General features: G+C 45.2%; 1 protein-coding gene and 1 long non-coding RNA gene across 9 annotated transcripts in view; one reads left to right on the forward strand and one right to left on the reverse strand.

Moving 5' to 3' along the window:
• The window catches only part of LOC118378858 (neuroligin-2-like), a 357,211-nt gene that overhangs the window by 237,830 nt on the left and 91,722 nt on the right, over positions 1-27,659 (forward strand). The gene's annotated exons all lie outside the window — the stretch shown is intronic.
• On the reverse strand, positions 4,451-6,150 carry LOC127916063 (uncharacterized). Of its 5 annotated transcripts, none has more exons than XR_008093247.1 (3): positions 5,823-6,150; positions 5,271-5,546; positions 4,451-4,718 (listed from the first exon to the last, which is right to left on the reverse strand). It is a non-coding gene; the product is annotated as an uncharacterized LOC127916063 (long non-coding RNA). The 5 variants fall into 5 exon arrangements; XR_008093249.1 differs by having other exon boundaries at positions 4,451-4,810; XR_008093248.1 differs by lacking the exon at positions 4,451-4,718 and adding an exon at positions 4,727-5,086 and having other exon boundaries at positions 5,271-5,454; positions 5,915-6,150.

A 27,659-nucleotide genomic window follows, 5' to 3' on the forward strand; every position in this document is an offset into this window, starting at 1 on the left:
CCGCTCCACCTCTGGCTCGCCACCGACCCCGGACTGGGGACACTTGTAGTGGGCACCCGGCAGGAGGGAGACTCTGGCAGCTCCGGACAGGAGGGAGACTCTGGCAGCTCCGGACAGGAGGCAGGCACAGGACTCACCAGACTGGGGAGACACACAGGAGACCTGGCTCTGGGAGCAGGCACCGGACTCACCGGGCTTGGGAGACATCCAGGAGGCCTCTTCCTTGGCCGAGGCACCGGATACACTTGGCCGTGGAGGGGCATTGGTGGTCTCGAGCGCAGAGCTGGCCCCACCCGTTCTGGATGGATGCCACCCGGCAAATGGGGGACGCTGGCACTGAGCACACCGGCCTGTGAATGCTCCGCCTCGACACCGTGAGCATCACCCCATAGCACGGGACCTGACCAGTCCCATGCTCTCCATGGTAAGCACGGGGAGTTTGCTTCCTGACTCTGCCACACTCCCCGTGTGCCCCCCCCCCCCCCAAACATTTTTGGGGGCTGCCTCTCGGGCTTCTTTGCCAGCCGTGTTCCCACATACCGCTGGTTCCTTTCTCCGGCTGCCTCTGCTCTCCTAGCTGCCTCCACCTGTTCCCATGGAAGGCGACCCCTTCCCTCCAGGATCTCCTCCCATGTGTAGACTTGCTTGCCATCCAGAACGTCCTCCCTTGTCCAGGAGTCCACCATACCATGCTACTTGGTCCATTGGTGGTGGGAAGTTCTGTCACGGCTGGCTGAAGGACTGGACCAAGGTGCAGCATGGTAAGCGTACATTTTCTCTTTATTAAAAATGACGCAGACAAAACAAAGAACAAAACCAAACCGTGAAGCTTTGGGCTATGTGCCCTGAACAAAGACAAAGTTAACTTCCCACAAAACAAGTGGGGGAAAAGGGTACCTAGGTATGGTTCTCAATCAGAGACAACGATAGACAGCTGCCTCTGATTGAGAACCACACCCGGCCAAACACATAGAAATAGAAAATCATAGGACATAGACTGCCCATCCAAATCACACCCTGACCAAACCAAAATAGAGACATAAAACGCTCTCTACGGTCACGGCGTGACAGTGGTTTCCAATTGACATAGAGTCAAATAAAGTTTGTTCAGGGCCATCTGTGTCCGCTTGGGGGGGAATATATGCGGCTGTGATTATAATCGAAGAGAAATCTCTTGGTAGATAATGCGGTCGACATTTGATTGTGAGGAAGTCAGGTGAACAGAAGGACTTGAGTTCCTGTATGTTGTTATGATCACACCACGTCTCGATAATCATAAGGCAGACACCCCCGCCGCTCTTCTTCCCAGAAAGATGCTTGTTTCTGTCGGCGCGATGCGTGAAGAAACCAGGTGGCTGTACCGACTCCAATAGCGTGTGAGTGAGTGAGCCATGTTTCCGTGAAGCAAAAAACGTTAGTCTCTTATGTCTCTCTGGAATGCTACCCTTGCTCGGATTTCATCTATCTTGTTGTCAAGAGACTGGACATTGGCGAGTAGTATGCTCGGGAGCGGTGCGCGATGTGCCCGTCTCCTGAGCCTGACCAGAAGGGTGCTTCATCTGCCCCTTTTACGGCGTCGTTGTTTTGGTTCGCCGGCTGGGATCCGATCCATTGTCCTGGGTGGTGGGCAAAACAGAGGATCCGCTTCGGGAAAGTCGTATTCCTGGTCGTAATGATGGTGAGTTGACGTTGCTCTTATATCCAGTAGTTCCTCCTGACTGTATGTAATAAAACCTAAGATTACCTGGGGTACCAATGTAAGAAATAACAAAATACTGCATAGTTTCCTAGGAACGCGAAGCGAGGCGGCCATCTCTGTCGGCGCCGGAAGAGAGTCTGACTCTGTTGGAGATCCAGCTGTCTCTCTCCCTCTCTGGCGCTCCACTGGGCCACAGTTGGGCTCATCTCCTCTGCTCTCTCTCTCTCTCTCCCAGACCTCCACCCAGCCATCGTCAGTGCTATGACCCATCAGCCTCACTATGCTACCTAACACCTGGGGCTGGGGAGAGGAGAGGAGAGGAGAGGAGAGAGAGTGTGTGTGTGTACATATGATTGACGGGGAAAGACCCCTCCCTACTTAACTCATGATAACCCTCCATATAATATACAGCAGAGAGAAGAGGACGCTAGACATACACAGACATACAGATCACAAGGCTGAAGACAGCCAGACAACTAAGGACGGGGTGGAGGATGGAAAGTTACTCATGCGTTCCACACACAAGCTGTCCCTCATCCCTCTCCAGCCTAGTAACAGCTGTTATGAGAGCTTCTAGGGCCAGGCCACACCTGCTCTTTCTCTCTCTCCGCTGCCCTAGCTATCTTTCTGTCTCTCCATGCTCCAGCCTCTGCTCCAGCCTGCCCCTACTCCCTGTCCCCAGGTACAGCATCTCCGTGGTTGGCCGTGACCAGAGGCATGCCCCCCCTGCGCTCCACCACCCGCTCCTCCATACAGAGGACATGCTATGGGTTTCTCAGATACACAGCTGTAGTTATACCCTTTACCCGGCCTCGCACACACACACACACACACACACACACACACACACACACACACACACACACACACACACACACACACACACACACACACACACACACACACACACACACACACACACACACACACACCTTTATGCAAATCACAGCTAGGTGATTACACGGGCAGAGCAGTGCTGTAATTAAACCAGGTTAAATTGTGGAGTTAAATCATGTACACAAACTAGTGTTGCACGGTAACACAAAACTCTGATACTCTTTTACACTACGACATGAAAAACGGTTCGGTAATAGAATTGAGTTACTTTCAGTTCTACTAAATGTGTCTCACGTTTGGAAATCAACTAAATGGTTTGAAATGATCCTCAAAGGAATTCACATTCCTAGTTTATCATAAGACATGAACATAATGCATCGGTGACTCGTATTCCCTGCAACTATCTGAAGAGGAACCAGCAATGGACTGCCCCTGTCTGTGTGAGTGTACGGTGCTCGTATGTCTACCACTTAGTGCAGCCGTTAGCGATGCAATTGATAACTGTCTTCTAGTAGATGGAAAGGCATTCCCAAAAACCTTCTCAATGAAATGGTAACTACATAGTAGCCGATGTCTACCTGGAAGAATCATGGTCAGTTCTGTAGTTGCCATGGCGCCCTAGTGGCAGCCTATGCAGAGAGCTCAGGTAAATATGTACATATGTAATCAGTGTTATTAATTTAGTTTTTATTTTATCAGCTGTTTTGTTTTTGATAACATTGAGTTGTATTGGGTAGTGCTGGCGATTTTGACGCACAGATTTGCAGATGGACTGGCAGGTCAACTCATTTTGGCTTGGCTAGCTAGCTGGCTGGCTAATTGTTTTTGTTCGAATGATGCATCTGGCAGGGATGCCAACTGGTGAGAGCCAACAAAAAGTCGAGACCCCCCACTGAAACATGCAAAAAAATCCCTGCTAGGGGGAAATACATGTTATATCTAATTAAACAACAAAGAATACAAGCTACATGATCAATCTCTGTGTTTAAAATAAAAAGTGCTTAATGTTCTTAAATACACATTTTAAAATTGAACATTTATGTAACTAGGCAAGTCAGTTAAAAGAACACATTCCTATTTAAAATGACGGCCTACCGGGGAACAGTGGGTTAACTGCCTTATTCAGAGGCAGAGCAACAGATTTTTACCTTGTCAGCTCGGGGATTCGATCCAGCAAACTTTCGGTTACTAGTCCAACACTCTAACTACTAGGCTACTTGAGGCCTCACAGCTAAAACTCACAGCTACAAAATGTAAAGAAAGCAATCCAATGTTATTTGCTGCCTAGACTTTACTGCAAATGACACTCAAGTCTTGAGAAAAAACACAATACACTAATATATCAGTTAACCATGACAGCCTTTATAATAGAACGCTTGTGACCACACACATCTAAATATTGCACTTCGGAAAAACACATCTTAAAGTAGAAATAGAATGAAACAAACAGGCATTCTATTTTTGCTCTATTATAGTGGTCACTACAGCAGACATCGATCAAGTGCACAAGGCTACATGTGTGCAAAAATAACGTTCACAGAGTAAAAAAACTCAATCATCCCTCCTCACTCACTCACTCGCAAGTGTTACTGTCAAGTTCAACACAACAAAAGCAATATTTGTGGGCTACACTGCACATTATTACATTGTACACTTTCTGCCTGCGGACATCTGTTCTACAATGTTCCAGCAGAGCATGATACACATTGTTGACATAATGGATCTCTTTCAGGCAGAGAGGACACCTGGCTTACCCCTTTTATCCACTGACTGAAAAAGAGAGACATAGGGAAAGTATGTTGCGTTCCTTTCACCTCTATAGAGGCATCCAACTTAAGCCTGGCCAGGTTACAGCTACACTTGATCCCTGAATCCACTTGTTTAACAAGCAACGCCTCATTTTCACCTCTATAGAGGCATCCATCTTAAGCCAGGCCAGGTTACAGCTACACTTGATCCCTGAATCCACTTGTTTAACAAGCAACGCCTCATTTTCACCTCTATAGTGGCATCCATCTTAAGCCAGGCCAGGTTACAGCTACACTTGATCCCTGAATCCACTTGTTTAACAAGCAACGCCTCATTTTCACCTCTATAGAGGCATCCATCTTAAGCCAGGCCAGGTTACAGCTACACTTGATCCCTGAATCCACTTGTTTAACAAGCAACGCCTCATTTTCACCTCTATAGAGGCATCCATCTTAAGCCAGGCCAGGTTACAGCTACACTTGATCCCTGAATCCACTTGTTTAACAAGCAACGCCTCATTTTCACCTCTATAGTGGCATCCATCTTAAGCCAGGCCAGGTTACAGCTACACTTGATCCCTGAATCCACTTGTTTAACAAGCAACGCCTCATTTTCACCTCTATAGAGGCATCCATCTTAAGCCAGGCCAGGTTACAGCTACACTTGATCCCTGAATCCACTTGTTTAACAAGCAACGCCTCATTTTCACCTCTATAGAGGCATCCATCTTAAGCCAGGCCAGGTTACAGCTACACTTGATCCCTGAATCCACTTGTTTAACAAGCAACGCCTCATTTTCACCTCTATAGTGGCATCCATCTTAAGCCAGGCCAGGTTACAGCTACACTTGATCCCTGAATCCACTTGTTTAACAAGCAACGCCTCATTTTCACCTCTATAGTGTCATCCAACTTAAGCCAGGCCAGGTTACAGCTACACTTGATCCCTGCATCCACTTGTTTAACAAGCAACGCCTCATTTTCACCTCTATAGAGGCATCCAGTTTAAGCCAGGCCAGGTTACAGCTACACTTGATCCCTGCATCCACTTGTTTAACAAGCAACGCCTCATTTTCACCTCTATAGTGGCATCCATCTTAAGCCAGGCCCGGTTACAGCTACACTTGATCCCTGCATCCACTTGTTTAACAAGCAACGCCTCATTTTCACCTCTATAGTGGCATCCATCTTAAGCCAGGCCAGGTTACAGCTACACTTGATCCCTGAATCCACTTGTTTAACAAGCAACGCCTCATTTTCACCTCTATAGTGTCATCCAACTTAAGCCAGGCCAGGTTACAGCTACACTTGATCCCTGCATCCACTTGTTTAACAAGCAACGCCTCATTTTCACCTCTATAGTGGCATCCATCTTAAGCCTGGCCCGGCTACAGCTACACTTGATCCCTGCATCCACTTGTTTAACAAGCAACGCCTCATTTTCACCTCTATAGTGGCATCCAACTTAAGCCAGGCCCGGCTACAGCTACACTTGATCCCTGAATCCACTTGTTTAACAAGCAACGCCTCATTTTCACCTCTATAGTGGCATCCATCTTAAGCCAGGCCCGGCTACAGCTACACTTGATCCCTGCATCCACTTGTTTAACAAGCAACGCCTCATTTTCACCTCTATAGAGGCATCCATCTTAAGCCAGACCCGGCTACAGCTACACTTGATCCCTGCATCCACTTGTTTAACAAGCAACGCCTCATTTTCACCTCTATAGTGGCATCCAACTTAAGCCAGGCCCGGCTACAGCTACACTTGATCCCTGAATCCACTTGTTTAACAAGCAACGCCTCATTTTCACCTAATTCTCTTATTCTGAAAATTAACCACATACTGTCGAGGGAAAACATTAGTTCATAGATAGTAGTTAGTTCGTTAGATAGTTAACATTTCACACAAATTGCCAGGGTCCAGTAAGCAACTAATGCATTATAACTTGAGGAACGGCAAGGAGTCATATACCAGTTAATACTATAGCGAATTGGTTTGGTTACTAACGTTAGCTCATCTGATGTTGTAACTAGCAAACTGCCTTTCCACTCTCTGCTGTCTTTCCAGAGCGCTAGCTGATGCTGTAACTAGCAAACTGCCTTTCCACTCTCTGCTGTCTTTCCAGAGCGCTCGCTGATGCTGTAACTAGCAAACTGCCTTTCCACTCTCTGCTGTCTTTCCAGAGCGCTCTGATGCTGTAACTAGCAAACTGCCTTTCCACTCTCTGCTGTCTTTCCAGAGCGCTCGCTGATGCTGTAACTAGCAAACTGCCTTTCCACTCTCTGCTGTCTTTCCAGAGCGCTCTGATGATGTAACTAGCAAACTGCCTTTCCACTCTCTGCTGTCTTTTCAGAGCGCTCGCTGATGCTGTAACTAGCAAACTGCCTTTCTACTCTCTGCTGTCTTTTCAGAGCGCTCGCTGATGCTGTAACTAGCAAACTGCCTTTCCACTCTCTGCTGTCTTTCCAGAGCGCTCGCTGATGCTGTAACTAGCAAACTGCCTTTCTACTCTCTGCTGTCTTTCCAGAGCGCTCGCTGATGCTGTAACTAGCAAACTGCCTTTCTACTCTCTGCTGTCTTTCCAGAGCGCTCTGATGCTGTAACTAGCAAACTGCCTTTCCATTCTCCCGCTGTCTTTCCAGAGCGCTAGCTGATTCTGTAACTAGCAAACTGCCTTTCCACTCTCCCGCTGTCTTTCCAGAGCGCTAGCTGATGCTGTAACTAGCAAACTGCCTTTCCACTCTCCCGCTGTCTTTCCAGAGCGCTCGCTGATGCTGTAACTTGCAAACTGCCTTTCCACTCTCCCGCTGTCTTTCCAGAGCGCTAGCTGATGCTGTAACTAGCAAACTGCCTTTCCACTCTCCCGCTGTCTTTCCAGAGCGCTCGCTGATGCTGTAACTAGCAAACTGCCTTTCCACTCTCCCGCTGTCTTTCCAGAGCGCTAGCTGATGCTGTAACTAGCAAACTGCCTTTCCACTCTCTGCTGTCTTTCCAGAGCGCTCGCTGATGCTGTAACTAGCAAACTGCCTTTCTACTCTCTGCTGTCTTTCCAGAGCGCTCTGATGCTGTAACTAGCAAACTGCATTTCCACTCTCTGCTGTCTTTCCACTCTCCCGCTGTCTTTCCAGAGCGCTCTGATGCTGTAACTAGCAAACTGCATTTCCACTCTCTGCTGTCTTTCCACTCTCCCGCTGTCTTTCCAGAGCGCTCTGATGCTGTAACTAGCAAACTGCATTTCCACTCTCTGCTGTCTTTCCACTCTCTGCTGTCTTTCCAGAGCGCTCTGATGCTGTAACTAGCAAACTGCCTTTCCACTCTCTGCTGTCTTTCCAGAGCGCTCTGATGCTGTAACTAGCACATTGGTTGTCTCTTCTCTCTTTAGTCGCTGCGTTCTGTTGATATATAAATGTTTGGCTGAGCCTTGGATACAGCCAGTATTGCTCCAAACACGCATCACTCGTTCTCATACAGCCAGTAGTGATCCAAAGCCCCCCCCCCCCAAACGTTTCTCATCGGATCTACACGAATCAGGTTGGTCACCTATTTTGGATTCAAAACGGCAATTTTCGCTGAAAGGTGACTAGTTTGCATCCCTGATCTGGACAACTAGGCAACATAATCCATTAATTTTTCACCTTAAAATTTCCTTTATTTTCCCCTTAATGGTTTCATTTTGGAATGAAGGGAAAATAAGGTGAATCCCTTGAAAACGCCCCTTAAACCAACCTTAATACAATTTTACTACCCCTGAATGTGTGCATTAACTTGTCCTTAATTGTCCATAATTTTTGTGCAAAAGCATGTGTTTTTTAAGTTATCAAAAAACCTTACACCACCCATTAAACAGGTTTACAGGGTATTTAAGGGGTAAAATGTCACTGAAACCACATGTATTAAGATACATTTTGCCTTAAAAGCCTGTAAACCCTAATTAAGGGCTGTTGTATGGGGGTTTCAGGGGGTTCACCCCTTACAAATCATGCATATTTCACCTAATTTCCCTTAATTTCTCAATTTAAACCATTAAAGAGATAAATCAAGGATATTTTAAGATGCAAAATGGATATGTACATATGCTTATGTTTTCCAAGTAAGGTGCTCTGAATTAAAATACATGGGATGACCCTGGAGAGACACCAAACTCAATTAAATTCACTTTAAATAATAAATAAAAAAACAGTGATACTCTATCCTGTAGATTCTAATAAAATACATAGTCTCAAATTTATTTAATCAGAATTGATTTATAGGGTGCTTCCCTGAAATGGGCTTAAATGCTTTTGTGGGCTCTCTGACCTCACCCTCTCTCTCTCTGTTTTCTACTCTTTCTTCCTTTATCTCTACACGTTCTCTTCCGCTTGGTTCCCCCCTCCCTCTCCTCTCTTCCCCTGTTCTTTGCTCCACTCTATCTCTTCCCCTCCTCTCTTCCCCTCCCCCTCCTCTCTTCCCCTCCATCTCCTCATCTCCTCCCCTCTCTCTCCTCTCTTCCCCTCCACCTCCTCCCCTCCATCGCCTCTCTTCCCCTCCATCTCCTCTCTTCCCCTCCCCTCCTCTCTTCCCCTCTCTCTCCTCTATTCCCCCCTCTCTCTCCCCTCTTCCCCCCTCTTCCCCCCTCTCTCCTCTCCTCCCCTCTTCTCCTTCTCTCTTTCACTCCCTCACTACCCCCCCCCTTTCTCTCTTCTCTCTTCCCTCTCCACCCCCACACTTTCTCTCCCCCTCCTCTCTTCACTATCTCTTCCCTTCTCTCTTCTCTCTCACTCATCTCTCTCTCCTCTCTCCTCTCTCCTCTCTCTCCTCTTCTCTCTCTCTCTCCTCTCTTCCCCTCTCTCTCCTCTCCTCTCTTTCCTCTCTTCCCCCTCTCCTCTCTTCCCCTCTCTCTCCTCCCTTCCCCCTCTTCTTCCCCACTCCTTCTCCTCTCCTCCCCTCTCTCTCCTCCCTTCCCCTCTCTCTTCTTCCCCACTCCTTCTCCTCTCCTCCCCTCTCTCTCCCCTTTTTCCTTTCCTTCTCCTTTTCTTGTCCTCTCTTCCCCTCTCTCTCCTCTCTTCCCCTCTCTCTCCTCTCTTCCCCTCTATATCTCCTCTCTTTTCCTTTCCTTCTCCTATCTTCCCCTTTCTCTCCTCTCTTCCCCCTCTCCTCTCTTCTCCTGTCTCTCCTCTCTTTTCCATTCCTTCTCCTCTCTTCCCCTCTCTCTCCTCTCTTTTCCTTTCCTTCTCCTCTCTTCCCCCTCTCCTCTCTTCCCCTTTCTCTCCTCTCTTTTCCTTTCCTTCTCCTCTCTTCCCCTTTCTCTCCTCTCTTTTCCTTTCCTTCTCCTCTCTTCCCCTTTCTCTCCTCTCTTTTCCTTTCCTTCTCCTCTCTTCCCCTCTCTCTCCTCTCTTCCCCTTTCTCTCATATCTTTTCCTTTCCTTCTCCTCTCTTCCCCTTTCTCTCCTTTCCTTTCCTTCTCCTCTCTCCCCCTTTCTCTCCTCTCTTTTCTTTCCTTCTCCTTTCCTTCTCCTCTCTTCCCCTCTCTCTCCTCTCTTCCCATTTCTCTCCTCTCTTTTCCTTTCCTTCTCCTCTCTTCCCCTTTCTCTCCTCTCTTTTCCTTTCCTTCTCCTCTCTTCCCCTTTCTCTCCTCTCTTCCCCTTTCTCTCCTCTCTTTTTCTTTCCTTCTCCTTTCCTTCTCCTCTCTTCCCCTCTCTCTCCTCTATTTTTCTTTCCTTCTCCTCTCTTCCCCTCTCTCTCTCCTCTCTTTTCCTTTCCTTCTCCTCTCTCTCTCTCCTGTATTCGCCTCTCTTCCTCCTCTCTTCCCTCCTCTCTCGTCCTCTCTTCCCCTCTCTCTCCTCTCTCCCTCTCCTTCTCCTCTCTTCACCTCTCTCTCTCTCCTCTTCCCCTCTCCCTCTCCTCTCTTCCCATCTCCTTCTCATCTTCCCCTCTCCTCCCCTCTTTCTCCTCTCTTTTCCTTTCCTTCCCCTCTCTCTCTCCTCTCTTCCCTCTCCCTCTCCTCTCTTCCCCTCTCTCTCTCCTCTCTTCCCTCTCTCTCTCCTCTCTTCCCCTCTCTCTCTCCTCTCTTCCCTCTCCCTCTCCTCTCTTCCCCTCTCTCTCTCCTCTCTTCCCTCTTCCCCTCTCTCTCTCCTCTTCCCTCTTCCCCTCTCTCTCTCCTCTTCCCTTCTCCCTCTCCTCTCTTCCCATCTCCTTCTCATCTTCCCCTCTCCTCCCCTCTCTCTCCTCTCTTTTCCTTTCCTTCCCCTCTCTCTCTCCTCTCTTCCCTCTCCCTCTCCTCTCTTCCCCTCTCTCTCTCCTCTCTTCCCTCTCTCTCTCCTCTCTTCCCCTCTCTCTCTCCTCTTTACCCTCTCTTCTCCTCTCTCTCTCCTCTCTTTTCCTTTCTTTCTCCTCTCTCTCTCCTCTCTTCCCCTCTCCTCCCCCCCTCTTTCACTCCCTCTCATCTTCTTTCCGGATTCACACAAGTGCTTTTCCACCACAGATAGTGGCCCTCCTGTAAAACAGACACAACACAGATACAGTGATTGTGTTAAATATGTAGTCTTGTTCACGTTGCTTTACAACTGTTATAATGAAATTGAATTATTTGAATAACATAAAAAAGGAGCTGACTTGGTCTTGACATACAGCAGTAGGTAAAGGTCTGGGCACTAAATGTACATATTTCTTCCTGAAGTCTTGGGTGACATTAATTAGCCTCAGCTTTAGCTGTGTTTGAAAAAAAGGAAAATTAACTGGACGGTATTTCAACAGGTTACTAAAAGTAGACCCAGTGTTTCCTCCACACTTATTTGGTAGCGGCGGCCCGCCACTGCTATATATGCGAGGCGATTGCAAAAAAAAAAAATTCTAGGCTACATCTTGAAATTAGATTTCCTCCATTCTTTTCAAGAGAAGGGCTCATGTGTATTATTGAAACAAAGTGTCTCCGTTTTCAACTTCCAACAATGAATGAAATAGGACCTGTTAACATCAACAGGGTCCCTTGCACAGAAAAGCGTATTTATCGTTCATTGGCGGATATGTGCCTCTCGCTACTCTCTTGAATCTACTCTCTTGAATGCATTGTTTTTGAAATGAAAACTTCCCCCACTGCTACAAAGAAATCCTGGAGAAAAGAGTAGACTAGTAGTAGATGTTTGTTCATCAAGCAGATGAAACAAAATGTGAAAATGACCTGTTACTTTTCATGATCCTTTTTCAAGATGTTGCCAGTTTTGTTGAGAGTAACATACATTTCAAAACAATTTAAGCGGAATTTAAAACTCTTAACACATTGTTTAACAAAGCAATATCTCTTTTATCATAACGAGGGTATGGTATATCATGAATAACCAATGACTCTTAACCAATCAGATTGAGAGGTCGGAACTACCCCTTGTATAATCTTCCATAATAATATTCTTACTCATGGTGACACTCTGTGGCGGTCCTTTCCCTCCTTGCTGTCTTCTTAGAATTGCCATAAAACAAGAGATGGGACAAACTGAAAATATTAAAGGCAAATTGTCTTCTAAATTAGATGCAATCTATTGAAATGATCAAATAAATACTGTGGCTGGTTGTATAATTGTATTTTATTTCTCCTTTATTGGACTCTGCTGAGTTGTTACTCTGCAAATTGGTGTACAAAGCAAACAGCTAAATTCAGTCTTTATTGTTGGGGAAGACCAACAGGATATCACCAGCATCCATCTCCAGCAGGTCGTCCCCTGTGACAACCTGGCCTGGGAAATAATGAACAGTTAGCTCCATAGCTGACTACCCAATATACCAATACCAGAAAAATATGTTTTACATTTCCTCTTTCTCTTAACGTTTTTTCTAGGTAGCAAACTTATGGCCACTAGCAACTCCAGTTCTGACTAAAGTTAGTCAAACTCACTGTGAAGAGCATCAGCAATTTGAGGATGGTTCTCTGCCAACTGTCCCTCAATGCATCTGCTGTCAAACCTCTGTACTTCACACAGGTCTTACTGTATAACATGGACCAGAAGACTTCAGGAGAAGCTAGCTAACTGTAGTCTAACTTAACTAGTCTAGCTAGCTAAATGCTCTTTTGCTTGCTAGCTTTTGCCAAGCTGGCTAGTGACGGTTAGGTTGTTGGCTAGTTAGCTAGTGTTAGCTCGATCAACAGTTAGCTAGCTAGATAGTTTGATACCATGAAATGTGGCAGCTTTTTAAAATAGAGTTAGTTTACGTGACTTTTTATTATTGGTCTCCATGTCCATTTTTACTCATTGTCTTGCTTTATAACAAACGGTGTAATGTAAACTCACCCCATTCCGTACAAATGTGCGCAACCGCAACATTCAAACGAGGCTACAAAGAAAACTAATGGGACTATAGCGACTGTGTTGACTTCAAAATCTGGGGTGTGAACTAGGTTTCTATTAATGCGTTGATCGACATGGTAATGGCTCCATAGTATTGGAGAAAAGTTGAAAAAACTGACCCTCCGTTACATCGTGACGTGTCATGCCGTAACGTACAGCACGCATAAAGCAACTATTTCTGTCTTACAGCCTCTCTCCACCAGGTCTAGCACTTCTCTCATTGTTTAAAAACAAGAAATGGACAGTGGGGGGGGGGGGTACCTAGTCATTTTTTGCGTCATCACTGCAAGCCGTCATGATTCTCAAAACCACTGTTTACTTCTGAAGATCACTTTATCACCGCCCTAAAAACAAGATTCAAATTTGACACAAACCTTCAAATAGCTATGTAATGACACATTATATAAACTCTTTATAGTGTTTTATTTACATTTCGCACAAAGTGGAGTCCCAACATTAGTAAAAAGGATGCAGTATTTTTTTAAAGCACCATGTGTTTCTTAATCTGCACTTAATCTGAAAATGTAAGGATGAACAAAAGCAATCTCAATTAATGTATAATTAAAGCATTGCTCCATATGTCCCTTAATCTCTCCTTAAATCCCAAAAGCAAGGGAGCTCTCAAACATTTTGTAGTAAGGTGTTATTAAGGATTTGTTTCCTGAAATCCTTGATATGCCCTTAAATTAAAAAATAAAGGGCACTGACCAACAATTGATATTAAGGTATTTTTAATGGGTCAACTTTTGCCTTTTAAGAGGCCAATTGTTTAATTTAAGGATGATTTCATTCATATTAAAGGATTTTGGCATGTTTTAAGGGAACTTTAACATGAATTTAATACTCATTTAAGGCAGTCCTGTTTCCTTGTGGACATTGTACCACCTTTTTTTCACCTGGCTGCTGGTTCCTGATCTTTTGAAAATTTTAATTGAAGATTGCTTTTGAAGCTTGAAAGGAATGGGAGATGCAGTAGAGGAATGCAGAGCTGAGGCAGAGAGCTCGTAGTGAGGACGGCTACTGAGGCTACTAATCTGAACTGTGAGTGGTGACCTTTCTGGCACCCAGAGCTGCTGAGGCATCACCCAAGTGGGTGTCATACATTCTGAAGGAAGATAAGTCCAGAAGATACACGACTTAGACTGGGTCTCAGACTGGTTCCCCTTTACATGATGGTCACCAGACTCTTCATTAACCATCTCCCTGACCACCTTCCTCTGATCAAGCCATGAACTGTCCCTCTCCATCTTTGGAGTATGCATGAACTCAAAGACTTGGCCTCCATTGGTTGACCTGGCTATAGCTAGGCTACTCATGATGATGTACTGGTTGACCTGACTATAGCTAGGCTACTCATGATGATGTACTGGTTGACCTGGCTATAGCTAGGCTACTCATGATGATGTACTGGTTGACCTGACTATAGCTAGGCTACTCATGATGATGTACTGGTTGACCTGACTATAGCTAGGCTACTCATGATGATGTACTGGTTGACCTGGCTATAGCTAGGCTACTCATGATGATGTACTGGTTGACCTGGCTATAGCTAGGCTACTCATGATGATGTACTGGTTGACCTGACTATAGCTAGGCTACTCATGAGGATGTACTGGTTGAGCTGGTTATAGCTAGGCTACTCATGATGATGTACTGGTTGACCTGGCTATAGCTAGGCTACTCATGATGATGTACTGGTTGACCTGGCTATAGCTAGGCTACTCATGATGATGTACTGGTTGACCTGGCTATAGCTAGGCTACTCATGATGATGTACTGGTTGACCTGGCTATAGCTAGGCTACTCATGATGATGTACTGGTTGACCTGACTATAGCTAGGCTACTCATGATGATGTACTGGTTGACCTGGCTATAGCTAGGCTACTCATGATGATGTACTGGTTGACCTGACTATAGCTAGGCTACTCATGATGATGTACTGGTTGAGCTGGTTATAGCTAGGCTACTCATGATGATGTACTGGTTGACCTGGCTATAGCTAGGCTACGCATGATGATGTACTGGTTGACCTGGCTATAGCTAGGCTACTCATGATGATGTACTGGTTGACCTGGCTATAGCTAGGCTACTCATGATGATGTACTGGTTGACCTGGCTATAGCTAGGCTACTCATGATGATGTACTGGTTGACCTGGTTATAGCTAGGCTACTCATGATGATGTACTGGTTGACCTGGCTATAGCTAGGCTACTCATGATGATGTACTGGTTGACCTGACTATAGCTAGGCTACTCATGATGATGTACTGGTTGACCTGACTATAGCTAGGCTACTCATGATGATGTACTGGTTGACCTGGCTATAGCTAGGCTACTCATGATGATGTACTGGTTGACCTGACTGTAGCTAGGCTACTCATGATGATGTACTGGTTGACCTGGCTATAGCTAGGCTACTCATGATGATGTACTGGTTGACCTGGCTATAGCTAGGCTACTCATGATGATGTACTGGTTGACCTGGTTATAGCTAGGCTACTCATGATGATGTACTGGTTGACCTGGCTATAGCTAGGCTACTCATGATGATGTACTGGTTGACCTGACTATAGCTAGGCTACTCATGATGATGTACTGGTTGACCTGGTTATAGCTAGGCTACTCATGATGATGTACTGGTTGACCTGGTTATAGCTAGGCTACTCATGATGATGTACTGGTTGACCTGGCTATAGCTAGGCTACTCATGATGATGTACTGGTTGACCTGGCTATAGCTAGGCTACTCATGATGATGTACTGGTTGACCTGGCTATAGCTAGGCTACTCATGATGATGTACTGGTTGACCTGGTTATAGCTAGGCTACTCATGATGATGTACTGGTTGACCTGGCTATAGCTAGGCTACTCATGATGATGTACTGGTTGACCTGACTGTAGCTAGGCTACTCATGATGATGTACTGGTTGACCTGGCTATAGCTAGGCTACTCATGATGATGTACTGGTTGACCTGGCTATAGCTAGGCTACTCATGATGATGTACTGGTTGACCTGACTGTAGCTAGGCTACTCATGATGATGTACTGGTTGACCTGGCTATAGCTAGGCTACTGATGATGATGTACTGGTTTACCTGGCTATAGCTAGGCTACTCATGATGATGTACTGGTTGACCTGGTTATAGCTAGGCTACTCATGATGATGTACTGGTTGACCTGGCTATAGCTAGGCTACTCATGATGATGTACTGGTTGACCTGACTATAGCTAGGCTACTCATGATGATGTACTGGTTGACCTGACTATAGCTAGGCTACTCATGATGATGTACTGGTTGACCTGGCTATAGCTAGGCTACTCATGATGATGTACTGGTTGACCTGACTGTAGCTAGGCTACTCATGATGATGTACTGGTTGACCTGGCTATAGCTAGGCTACTCATGATGATGTACTGGTTGACCTGGCTATAGCTAGGCTACTCATGATGATGTACTGGTTGAGCTGGTTATAGCTAGGCTACTCATGATGATGTACTGGTTGACCTGGCTATAGCTAGGCTACGCATGATGATGTACTGGTTGACCTGGCTATAGCTAGGCTACTCATGATGATGTACTGGTTGACCTGGTTATAGCTAGGCTACTCATGATGATGTACTGGTTGACCTGGCTATAGCTAGGCTACTCATGATGATGTACTGGTTGACCTGACTATAGCTAGGCTACTCATGATGATGTACTGGTTGACCTGACTATAGCTAGGCTACTCATGATGATGTACTGGTTGACCTGGCTATAGCTAGGCTACTCATGATGATGTACTGGTTGACCTGACTGTAGCTAGGCTACTCATGATGATGTACTGGTTGACCTGGCTATAGCTAGGCTACTCATGATGATGTACTGGTTGACCTGGCTATAGCTAGGCTACTCATGATGATGTACTGGTTGACCTGGTTATAGCTAGGCTACTCATGATGATGTACTGGTTGACCTGGCTATAGCTAGGCTACTCATGATGATGTACTGGTTGACCTGACTATAGCTAGGCTACTCATGATGATGTACTGGTTGACCTGGTTATAGCTAGGCTACTCATGATGATGTACTGGTTGACCTGGTTATAGCTAGGCTACTCATGATGATGTACTGGTTGACCTGGCTATAGCTAGGCTACTCATGATGATGTACTGGTTGACCTGGCTATAGCTAGGCTACTCATGATGATGTACTGGTTGACCTGGCTATAGCTAGGCTACTCATGATGATGTACTGGTTGACCTGGTTATAGCTAGGCTACTCATGATGATGTACTGGTTGACCTGGCTATAGCTAGGCTACTCATGATGATGTACTGGTTGACCTGACTGTAGCTAGGCTACTCATGATGATGTACTGGTTGACCTGGCTATAGCTAGGCTACTCATGATGATGTACTGGTTGACCTGGCTATAGCTAGGCTACTCATGATGATGTACTGGTTGACCTGACTGTAGCTAGGCTACTCATGATGATGTACTGGTTGACCTGGCTATAGCTAGGCTACTGATGATGATGTACTGGTTTACCTGGCTATAGCTAGGCTACTCATGATGATGTACTGGTTGACCTGGTTATAGCTAGGCTACTCATGATGATGTACTGGTTGACCTGGCTATAGCTAGGCTACTCATGATGATGTACTGGTTGACCTGACTATAGCTAGGCTACTCATGATGATGTACTGGTTGACCTGACTATAGCTAGGCTACTCATGATGATGTACTGGTTGACCTGGCTATAGCTAGGCTACTCATGATGATGTACTGGTTGACCTGACTGTAGCTAGGCTACTCATGATGATGTACTGGTTGACCTGGCTATAGCTAGGCTACTCATGATGATGTACTGGTTGACCTGGCTATAGCTAGGCTACTCATGATGATGTACTGGTTGACCTGGTTATAGCTAGGCTACTCATGATGATGTACTGGTTGACCTGGCTATAGCTAGGCTACTCATGATGATGTACTGGTTGACCTGACTATAGCTAGGCTACTCATGATGATGTACTGGTTGACCTGGTTATAGCTAGGCTACTCATGATGATGTACTGGTTGACCTGGTTATAGCTAGGCTACTCATGATGATGTACTGGTTGACCTGGCTATAGCTAGGCTACTCATGATGATGTACTGGTTGACCTGGCTATAGCTAGGCTACTCATGATGATGTACTGGTTGACCTGGTTATAGCTAGGCTACTCATGATGATGTACTGGTTGACCTGGCTATAGCTAGGCTACTCATGATGATGTACTGGTTGACCTGGTTATAGCTAGGCTACTCATGATGATGTACTGGTTGACCTGGCTATAGCTAGGCTACTCGTGATGATGTACTGGTTGACCTGGCTATAGCTAGGCTACTCATGATGATGTACTGGTTGACCTGACTATAGCTAGGCTACTCATGATGATGTACTGGTTGACCTGGTTATAGCTAGGCTACTCATGATGATGTACTGGTTGACCTGGCTATAGCTAGGCTACTCATGATGATGTACTGGTTGACCTGGCTATAGCTAGGCTACTCATGATGATGTACTGGTTGACCTGACTGTAGCTAGGCTACTCATGATGATGTACTGGTTGACCTGGCTATAGCTAGGCTACTCATGATGATGTACTGGTTGACCTGGCTATAGCTAGGCTACTCATGATGATGTACTGGTTGACCTGGTTATAGCTAGGCTACTCATGATGATGTACTGGTTGACCTGGCTATAGCTAGGCTACTCATGATGATGTACTGGTTGACCTGACTATAGCTAGGCTACTCATGATGATGTACTGGTTGACCTGACTATAGCTAAGCTACTCATGATTATGTACTGGTTGACCTGGCTATAGCTAGGCTACTCATGATGATGTACTGGTTGACCTGACTGTAGCTAGGCTACTCATGATGATGTACTGGTTGACCTGGCTATAGCTAGGCTACTCATGATGATGTACTGGTTGACCTGGCTATAGCTAGGCTACTCATGATGATGTACTGGTTGACCTGGTTATAGCTAGGCTACTCATGATGATGTACTGGTTGACCTGGCTATAGCTAGGCTACTCATGATGATGTACTGGTTGACCTGACTATAGCTAGGCTACTCATGATGATGTACTGGTTGACCTGGTTATAGCTAGGCTACTCATGATGATGTACTGGTTGACCTGGCTATAGCTAGGCTACTCATGATGATGTACTGGTTGACCTGGCTATAGCTAGGCTACTCATGATGATGTACTGGTTGACCTGGCTATAGCTAGGCTACTCATGATGATGTACTGGTTGACCTGGTTATAGCTAGGCTACTCATGATGATGTACTGTTGACCTGGCTATAGCTAGGCTACTCATGATGATGTACTGGTTGACCTGGCTATAGCTAGGCTACTCATGATGATGTACTGGTTGACCTGGCTATAGCTAGGCTACTCATGATGATGTACTGGTTGACCTGACTATAGCTAGGCTACTCATGATGATGTACTGGTTGACCTGACTATAGCTAGGCTACTCATGATGATGTACTGGTTGACCTGGCTATAGCTAGGCTACTCATGATGATGTACTGGTTGACCTGGTTATAGCTAGGCTACTCATGATGATGTACTGGTTGACCTGGCTATAGCTGAGGCTACTCATGATGATGTACTGGTTGACCTGACTATAGCTAGGCTACTCATGATGATGTACTGGTTGACCTGGTTATAGCTAGGCTACTCATGATGATGTACTGGTTGACCTGGCTATAGCTAGGCTACTCATGATGATGTACTGGTTGACCTGGCTATAGCTAGGCTACTCATGATGATGTACTGGTTGACCTGGCTATAGCTAGGCTACTCATGATGATGTACTGGTTGACCTGGTTATAGCTAGGCTACTCATGATGATGTACTGGTTGACCTGGCTATAGCTAGGCTACTCATGATGATGTACTGGTTGACCTGGCTATAGCTAGGCTACTCATGATGATGTACTGGTTGACCTGGTTATAGCTAGGCTACTCATGATGATGTACTGGTTGACCTGGCTATAGCTAGGCTACTCATGATGATGTACTGGTTGACCTGACTATAGCTAGGCTACTCATGATGATGTACTGGTTGACCTGGTTATAGCTAGGCTACTCATGATGATGTACTGGTTGACCTGGTTATAGCTAGGCTACTCATGATGATGTACTGGTTGACCTGGCTATAGCTAGGCTACTCATGATGATGTACTGGTTGACCTGGCTATAGCTAGGCTACTCATGATGATGTACTGGTTGACCTGGCTATAGCTAGGCTACTCATGATGATGTACTGGTTGACCTGGTTATAGCTAGGCTACTCATGATGATGTACTGGTTGACCTGGCTATAGCTAGGCTACTCATGATGATGTACTGGTTGACCTGACTGTAGCTAGGCTACTCATGATGATGTACTGGTTGACCTGGCTATAGCTAGGCTACTCATGATGATGTACTGGTTGACCTGGCTATAGCTAGGCTACTCATGATGATGTACTGGTTGACCTGACTGTAGCTAGGCTACTCATGATGATGTACTGGTTGACCTGGCTATAGCTAGGCTACTCATGATGATGTACTGGTTGACCTGATGCTATGATGTACTGGTTACCTGGCTATAGCTAGGCTACTCATGATGATGTACTGGTTGACCTGGTTATAGCTAGGCTACTCATGATGATGATGTACTGGTTGACCTGATGTACTGGTTGATAGCTAGGCTACTCATGATGATGTACTGGTTGACCTGACTATAGCTAGGCTACTCATGATGATGTACTGGTTGACCTGACTATAGCTAGGCTACTCATGATGATGTACTGGTTGACCTGGCTATAGCTAGGCTACTCATGATGATGTACTGGTTGACCTGACTGTAGCTAGGCTACTCATGATGATGTACTGGTTGACCTGGCTATAGCTAGGCTACTCATGATGATGTACTGGTTGACCTGGCTATAGCTAGGCTACTCATGATGATGTACTGGTTGACCTGGCTATAGCTAGGCTACTCATGATGATGTACTGGTTGACCTGGCTATAGCTAGGCTACTCATGATGATGTACTGGTTGACCTGGCTATAGCTAGGCTACTCATGATGATGTACTGGTTGACCTGACTATAGCTAGGCTACTCATGATGATGTACTGGTTGACCTGGTTATAGCTAGGCTACTCATGATGATGTACTGGTTGACCTGGTTATAGCTAGGCTACTCATGATGATGTACTGGTTGACCTGGCTATAGCTAGGCTACTCATGATGATGTACTGGTTGACCTGGCTATAGCTAGGCTACTCATGATGATGATGTACTGGTTGACCTGGTTATAGCTAGGCTACTCATGATGATGTACTGGTTGACCTGGCTATAGCTAGGCTACTCATGATGATGTACTGGTTGACCTGGTTATAGCTAGGCTACTCATGATGATGTACTGGTTGACCTGGTTATAGCTAGGCTACTCATGATGATGTACTGGTTGACCTGGCTATAGCTAGGCTACTCATGATGATGTACTGGTTGACCTGACTATAGCTAGGCTACTCATGATGATGTACTGGTTGACCTGGTTATAGCTAGGCTACTCATGATGATGTACTGGTTGACCTGGCTATAGCTAGGCTACTCATGATGATGTACTGGTTGACCTGACTATAGCTAGGCTACTCATGATGATGTACTGGTTGACCTGGTTATAGCTAGGCTACTCATGATGATGTACTGGTTGACCTGGCTATAGCTAGGCTACTCATGATGATGTACTGGTTGACCTGGCTATAGCTAGGCTACTCATGATGATGTACTGGTTGACCTGGCTATAGCTAGGCTACTCATGATGATGTACTGGTTGACCTGGTTATAGCTAGGCTACTCATGATGATGTACTGGTTGACCTGGCTATAGCTAGGCTACTCATGATGATGTACTGGTTGACCTGGCTATAGCTAGGCTACTCATGATGATGTACTGGTTGACCTGACTGTAGCTAGGCTACTCATGATGATGTACTGGTTGACCTGGCTATAGCTAGGCTACTCATGATGATGTACTGGTTGACCTGGCTATAGCGAGGCTACTCATGATGATGTACTGGTTGACCTGGTTATAGCTAGGCTACTCATGATGATGTACTGGTTGACCTGGCTATAGCTTGGCTACTCATGATGATGTACTGGTTGACCTGACTATAGCTAGGCTACTCATGATGATGTACTGGTTGACCTAACTATAGCTAGGCTACTCATGATGATGTACTGGTTGACCTGACTATAGCTAGGCTACTCATGATGATGTACTGGTTGACCTGGCTATAGCTAGGCTACTCATGATGATGTACTGGTTGACCTGACTATAGCTAGGCTACTCATGATGATGTACTGGTTGACCTGGTTATAGCTAGGCTACTCATGATGATGTACTGGTTGACCTGGTTATAGCTAGGCTACTCATGATGATGTACTGGTTGACCTGACTATAGCTAGGCTACTCATGATGATGTACTGGTTGACCTGGTTATAGCTAGGCTACTCATGATGATGTACTGGTTGACCTGACTATAGCTAGATTACTCATGATGATGTACTGGTTGACCTGGTTATAGCTAGGCTACTCATGATGATGTACTGGTTGATCTGACTATAGCTAGGCTACTCATGATGATGTACTGGTTGACCTAGTTATAGCTACGCTACTCATGATGATGTACTGGTTGACCTGACTGTAGGTAGGCTACTCATGATGATGTACTGGTTGACCTGGTTATAGCTAGGCTACTCATGATGATGTACTGGTTGACCTGGTTATAGCTAGGCTACTCATGATGATGTACTGGTTGACCTGGTTATAGCTAGGCTACTCATGATGATGTACTGGTTGACCTGGTTATAGCTAGGCTACTCATGATGATGTACTGGTTGACCTGACTATAGCTAGATTACTCATGATGATGTACTGGTTGACCTGGTTATAGCTAGGCTACTCATGATGATGTACTGGTTGATCTGACTATAGCTAGGCTACTCATGATGATGTACTGGTTGACCTAGTTATAGCTAGGCTACTCATGATGATGTACTGGTTGACCTGACTGTAGGTAGGCTACTCATGATGATGTACTGGTTGACCTGAATGTAGCTAGGCTACTCATGATGATGTACTGGTTGACCTGACTGTAGCTAGTCTACTCATGATGATGTACTGGTTGACCTGACTGTAGCTAGGCTACTCATGATAATGTACTGGTTGACCTGGTTATAGCTAGGCTACTCATGATGATGTACTGGTTGACCTGACTATAGCTAGGCTACTTATGATGATGTACTGGTTGACCTGGTTATAGCTAGGCTACTCATGATGATGTACAGGTTGACCTGACTGTATCTAGGCTACTCATGATGATGTACTGGTTGACCTGACTGTAGCTAGGCTACACATGATGATGTACTGGTTGACCTGACTGTAGCTAAGCTACTCATGATGATGTACTGGTTGACCTGACTGTATCTAGGCTACTCATGATGATGTACTTGTTGACCTGACTGTAGCTAGGCTACTCATGATGATGTACTGGTTGCCCTGACTGTAGCTAGGCTACTCGTGATGATGTACTGGTTGACCTGACTGTAGCTAGGCTACTCATGATGATGTACTGGTTGACCTGACTGTAGCTAGGCTACTCATGATGATGTACTGGTTGACCTGACTGTAGCTAGGCTACTCGTGATGATGTACTGGTTGACCTGACTGTATCTAGGCTACTCATGATGATGTACTGGTTGACCTGGTTATAGCTAGGCTACTCGTGATGATGTACTGGTTGACCTGACTGTAGCTAGGCTACTCATGATGATGTACTGGTTGACCTGACTGTAGCTAGGCTACTCGTGATGATGTACTGGTTGACCTGACTGTATCTAGGCTACTCATGATGATGTACTGGTTGACCTGGTTATAGCTAGGCTACTCATGATGATATACTGGTTGACCTGACTGTAGCTAGGCTACTCATGATGATGTACTGGTTGACCTGACTGTAGCTAAGCTACTCATGATGATGTACTGGTTGACCTGACTGTAGCTAGGCTACTCATGATGATGTACTGGTTGACCTGACTGTAGCTAGGCTACTCATGATGATGTACTGGTTGACCTGACTGTAGCTAGGCTACTCATGATGATATACTGGTTGACCTGACTGTAGCTAGGCTACTCATGATGATGTACTGGTTGACCTGACTGTAGCTAGGCTACTCATGATGATGTACTGGTTGACCTGACTGTAGCTAGGCTACTCATGATGATGTACTGGTTGTTAGTTTTTTGCTTTTGAAGCTCTTTGAGATTGTTATGAAAAGCACTATATAAATGTAGTAAAATACTATTATTATGTGCATTAATCCAGTGTGCATTTGTTTTGTGAACTCCCATCACTTGTATGCTACAGAAACACAACTAACCAAACAGCAGTGCTAAATATATGTGCACTTGAGGGTAACTCAAACATCTACATTTCTTAGATTTTCTTTCCCAGACCTCAAAAGTTGTCCTCAGATGTTGTTGTTTAAGCATGTCTGTGGACTTTGTCCTTTTTCTATAAAACAAAACATATTTTGAGAGTGAGAAAAATCAGTCCTTCAATCCCGCTTTCTATTTTTCCCATGGTATTGTTTTGGCATGGAGTATTGTGATACCACAGCTGGTATCTGTATCAATGTCAACATTCTGGTAACTAACACTAACACAAACACCTCTTGTGCGCACACACACACACACACACACACACACACACACACACACACACACACACACACACACACACACACACACACACACACACACACACACACACACACACACACACACACACACACACACACACACACACACACACACACACACACACACACAAACACACACACACATACTTATTCACTCACTCCACGTACACATACATATACATGCATGAAATCCACAAACACGAACACACACACACTCTCCCTGCAGGTATTGGTATTCCAGCCTACAGGCTGACAAATGTAAAGCAGATGGTAGGTTAGAAGTTGATAGGATTTGATGCTGGGCCCACATTAAGAAGGGATATGAGGGATCTTTCAATTCAGACCTTAAACCTCTGGGCTTCTGTGAAATTGGAACAGTTCTATGATGAAACATGTAGAGAGAGAGAGAGAGAGTGTGTGTGTGTGTTACACACCTGTGGATTTCCGACTCTCCTCTCTCTTTACCAGGCACCAGGCAGCACAGGCATCTCATTAGCAAGCTGTTGGAGCTAATGAACTAATTAACTGGTGAATCTAGCAGGAATCAACCGGTTGCCAATCAGACTGTCTAAAGGAGCCCCCGTTAGTTAGTCTAACCTAAAGGGAAGGATAGAGGATACCTTCTGGTTCGTTTGCTCAATGTTTGTCTTTGCGGTGTGTGGCGTTTGGAGAGCAGGAAAGCAGCAGAGCAGTGGAGTAGACAGACAGACTCGCGCACACATATACACACACACACACACACACACAGTCGAGAAGCAGGACTCACAGTTACATATACATGTGCACATACACAGTACCAGACAAACGTTTGGACACACCTTCTCATTCAAGGGTTTTCCTTTATTTTTACTGTTTTCTACATTGTAGAATAATAGTGAAGACAAACTATGAAGTTACACATATGGAATCATGTAGTAACCGAAAAAGTGTGAAATAAATCTAAATATATTTTTGATTCTTCAAAGTAGCCAACCTTTGCCTTGATGACAGCATTGCACACTCTTGGCATTCTCTCAACCAGATGTATACATGAAAACATTTTTTAACCATTATTTAACTAGGCAAGTCAGTTAAGAACAAATTCTTATTTACAATGGCGGCCTACCCCGGCCAAACCCGGACGACGCTGGGCCAATTGTGCGCCGCCCTATGGGACTCCCAATCACGGCCAGATGTGATACAGCCTGCATCATCTGGAATGCTTTTCCAACGCGTCTTGAAGGAGTTCCCGCATATGCTGAACGCTTGTTGGCTGCTTTTCCTTCACTCTGGGGTCCAACTCATCCCAAACCATCTCAATTGAGTTGAGTTTGGGTGATTGTGGAGGCCAAGTCATCTGCTGCAGCACTCCATCACTTTCCTTCTTGGTCAAATAGCCATTACACAGCCTGGAGGTGTGTTGGGTAATTGTCCTGTTGACAAATAAATGATAGACCCACTTAGCCCAAACCAGATGGGATGCCGTATCGCTGCAGAATGCTGTGGTAGCCATGCTGGTTAAGTGTGCCTTGAATTCTAAATAAATCACAGACAGTGTCACCAGCAAAGTATCCCCACGCCATCACACCTCCTCCATGCTTCACGGTGGGAACCACACATGCAGAGATCATCCGTTCACCTACTCTGTGTCTCACAAAGACACGGCGGTTGTAAAGAAAATCGGTTGTAAAGAAAATCTCAAATCTGGACAGATTTCCAACTGCTTAAAGTCCATTGCTCGTGTTTCTTGGCCCTAGCAAGTCTCTTCTTATTATTGGTATTATTGGTGTCCTTTAGTAGTGGTTTCTTTGCAGCATTTCGACCATGAAGGCCGGATTCACACAGTCTCCTCTGAACAGTTGATGTTGAGATGTGTCAGTTACTTGAACTCTGTGAAGCATTTATTTGGGCTGAGATTTATTTGGGCTGAGATTTCTAAGGCAGAGGTAACTGGGTCTTCCTTTCCCGTGGCAGTCCTCATAAAAGCCACATTTTCTGCATTGATTGACCTTCATGTCTTAAAGTAATGGTGACTGTCGTTTCACTTTGAGCTGTTCTTGCCATAATATGAACTTGGTATTTTACCAAATAGGGCTATCTTCTGTATACCACCCTTACCTTGTCACAACACAACTGATCTGCTCAAATGCATTAGGAAGGAAAGAAATTCCACAAATTAACTTTTAACAAGGCACACCTGTTAATTGAAATGTATTCCAGGTGACTACCTCATGAAGCTGGTTGAGAGAATGCCAAGAGTGTGCAAAGCTGTCATCAAGGCAAAGTGTGGCTACTTTGAAGAATCTCAAATCTAAAATATATTTGGATTTGTTTCACACTTTTTTGGTTACTACATGATTCCATATGTATTATTTCATAGTTTGTCTTCACTATTATTCTACAATGTAGAAAATAGTAAAAATTAAGAAAAACTCTCGAATGAGTAGATGTGTCCAAACTTTTGACTGGTACTGTACGTGTACACACACACACACACACACACACACACACACACACACACACACACACACACACACACACACACACACACACACACACACACACACACACACACACACACACACACACACACACACACACTTGAGTGGGCAGAAACAATAGAAGACCATAATGATGATTGGTGTTAATTTGCTGTGTAGACACTTTATATCCCTCTAGTTCACTGTCTGTACACTGCTATATATTACACATGTAATTATAAACACACACACACACTACATTTACTTTCCCTGTCCAGGCAGTCGGGGCATATGGTTCATTATGAAGAGGACTGCAGTAGTGTCTCAATGGAGAATGTATTGTTGTAACCAGAATATATAGGTCTCATTCGGTTACTTAACCATTAGTCTAACAATGCTGCCGTTGTAGCTTTCTAAGCTTCCTAATGTCAGTGTTTGTACATAGTACAATACTCTGTCTCTGTGGAGCATGGTTAATGAATGCAGCCACTGTAAAAACAACCAATGATGAGAATGCTTTTTCAACTTGGCACCCTCTCGCGGGGAATCGGCTCCGTGAGCCAATCAGCTTGCAGAATGACAGGACGCCTACAGTGTGATTGGTGGAAGAGATAGGATTAGACACAGGCGGTGTTGTTGGTTGGAGGTTGGAGTGTGATGATGCTCTGAAGGATGTGTATCCCTCTACCCCCTGTCCGTAGAGATGAAGTAATCCCTCTTTACCTACTAATGTATTCTAGCCTGTACTGTGGCCATCTATATATATCTCTGTCTACATTACCAAGCCTCCACACACA

This window comes from Oncorhynchus keta, chromosome 35 (assembly GCF_023373465.1).
Source record: "Oncorhynchus keta strain PuntledgeMale-10-30-2019 chromosome 35, Oket_V2, whole genome shotgun sequence".
Taxonomy (NCBI): domain Eukaryota; kingdom Metazoa; phylum Chordata; class Actinopteri; order Salmoniformes; family Salmonidae; genus Oncorhynchus; species Oncorhynchus keta.